The sequence below is a fragment of the Austrofundulus limnaeus genome, unplaced genomic scaffold (assembly GCF_001266775.1).
Source record: "Austrofundulus limnaeus strain Quisiro unplaced genomic scaffold, Austrofundulus_limnaeus-1.0 Scaffold311, whole genome shotgun sequence".
NCBI lineage: Eukaryota > Metazoa > Chordata > Actinopteri > Cyprinodontiformes > Rivulidae > Austrofundulus > Austrofundulus limnaeus.
In genome coordinates, this window is record NW_013952713.1 from 27,931 (window position 1) to 30,928 (window position 2,998).

A 2,998-nucleotide genomic window follows, 5' to 3' on the forward strand; every position below is an offset into this window, starting at 1 on the left:
GAATTATTATTTTTAGCTTACTGGGAAGGGGGTTTGTTTTAGAGCAAACGAAAATGTTTAGAGCAATAGCTCAGAAGTTTTACCGGTCATGTGAAAATATTGTCAACAACTTAACTTCTCTTAACTGTGTGGATATGTTTTGACATTCTTGGTTTGGGAGACTAGAATTTCATTCTGATCAGATTGGCAAGCTAAAGGCTAGTCCAACTGGGACCAGGACCAAAGTGGATTTCTGCCATCTTAAAACAAAATCAAAACCTCTCCAGTTTTCAAAACCATTCATGTTAAAACTATTGCACAAACCTTATCATGGCCATTAACTGTGCATAATAAAGTCATTTACATGAAAACCCATGGACATTTATAAAATCACAGGATCAGAAGCATTCCCCTGCAGAAGCAGAAGCTTCTGTGGCAACTATCATGAGTACATCATATCATGAMGATTTTTTTTTCTGCATAACTGTGAAAGTACATAACATTCACATCAGCTGCTTTGACCTTTTTAAGATTGGAGTTGTTTTAGGACAACAGCAATTCACTTTAGTATTGACAGCACTTTGACTATCGGAGATCGGAATAATGTTATTTTTTCTTAAAACTGAGCTATTTACATCACGTAGAGCAGGAATGGCCACTTCCCTCTGGTTTGGTTGTTACATTTCAGCTTGCTAAAGTAAGTTACTGTTTTTTTTTTCTTCAAACATTTTTGTATTCATATTTATGACAGAAGAGTACAATTGCTTTACATGCATTGGAGCAGGGAATAAGTCAATTTACTGCATTGAATGTTGGTTTAATAGACATACTGTATATACAAAAAAAGGCAGTTTTATTACATTTGGGTAAGTGTGCAGCGCTATGTGGTCCTTTGGTAGTTCAACAAAAAATCGTTTCTCTTTCCATTATGTAAGTTGTCCATCCCTGACATAGATTAATAGCTATTCATACATTTCCACACAATCTCATTTCAAATATGTGCTCTGTCCTTTTAAGTTATTTAATGAACACGTGTTTTTTGTTTTAGAATTTTTTTTCTGAATTTGGTGAGTAAGAGTTAAAACATTGTTCCATACCTAACAAAATCCTAAAACAAAATGATGCTGAACATCAGAGAGCCTGAATACAAAAAAACATCCTGAATTATCTTTCTGACCATACAAATTCCAGATGAAAGTGTTGGTTATTCAACCAGCTGCTAATTAACCATGCTGTACTTGACTGTGCAGCATTCAGAAGTCTGTCAACAGGAGCTTTCAGTTACTCCCTCAGGGTATTTTTCCATAGGCCATCTCAGAAAATTCAGACATCTATGCTGAATAAACAAAAAGATGTCCACATTTAGCTCATCTTCCTTTCAGGTTTGCRGATGCACCTGTCACAGTCAAACAAGTGATTATAAAAAGAAAATCACAACTCAAATGTAAATCAATTGCCGTTTATGAAAGTTTTATATGTGAGATGTAGAATAACTGCACTTTAACATTAAAAAGATCCTAAAACTATTTTTAAAATATATTGTCAGACTATCTGACATTCACTCAGCACTGCAGCATTTTCACTGTAAGAGAAGCCATGACTAATCTGAGATTAAATGAGCTGGAAAGTGTGTGAGTCCTGAGAAACTTACAAAAAGGAGAGGGATGATATTGTTCGTACACATTGGTGCTAAAACACATCCACTCGTGGTTTCACAGAAATGTCTTCAGGGAATATTAAGTTCCATTAAATTACTGCTTTTACAAAGAAGGAGGCAAAAAGTGATCTGATTGCATTTTCAGACAGATTTGTGAATATTAAAAAAAAAACATGTCTGATTTTGTCAAGTGCAAAGCTAAAAACGTTGATGGAACAGACAATACCAAAGCTAAATGTGAGCAGTTTTTTTTTCTTTTCTTTGATGTGTGAAGAAAAGTCTTAAATAAAAAAATGTTGAATCACAGATGGGGCAGAGTTACTTGTGCCCACAGATTGACTGCTGGCTCTGTCCTGACAGCAGGGTAAAGCTCCAAATCTCAGGTGAGGTGCTGAACTATAATTGCCTGCTGTTGCTTTTATCAAGCACCAACTTTAAAGTTGCACTTTTTTTGCCTTGCTCTAAATCTGGAAATTGCCACATGACCAAAAATCTGAGAAAAATATATATTTTTTTCTTTTTGCCTTGTAATAGGATAGTAAACTCAACATGGATCTGATCTTAGCCTGTGAATGTATGCACACTTTTACTGTGGTATTGTAATTGTATGCAGGGGCTCTAAAACATTAATTTAGAGTTTAACACGGGAATTAGATGATCTGCATGAAAAACAACTTGAACAGTTAATCTAGTTTAAAACAAATTCTACATTCATAACTTATAAAAATGCTTACATTCATTTCACACAAAGGTCATCTTATAACAAAGAAAATATTAAGGGTGGGCAATGACATCCATCTGTAAATCTAGTTTTTTATGTGATTTTGTCTCTATTAACACTAATTTTGTCTGCTTTGCTCCAGCATCTTCCATCTGCAGATAGAAAGAGTCTGCTTTTCCTTGTGCTCTTCAGTGAATTAGATTTGGGGTTTGTGCCAGTTTGTTAAGACTCTAAACAGACACTGCACCATTTTCAACTGTAGTAAAATTTAATCGTGCAGATAAACAATAAAAATAAATGTTGCAATCTAGCAATCAAAAACATATTTTTTAAAGATAATAAATGTTTTTTTTTCAAAACAGACTTTTTTAATTTGTGCACATTTTTAACCATATAAAAGAGCTGAAATGTAGCATATGCAGCGATTGCTGCAAAGTCAGTAACGAGGCAAAGAAAGGTGAGTTAAAAGACAAAGAGAGAGTGAAATAGGAGTGTGTGCTGAGGGGCAAGGGAGTAAATAAGAGTGTGGATGACAGTGATGCTACACAGCGTAATAAGTAAACACATCACAAACCCGTGTGATTTATTGCACGGCCAAGATGACATTTTTCTGCCGTGGGACGAGGAGCAAGTTCCTCTTC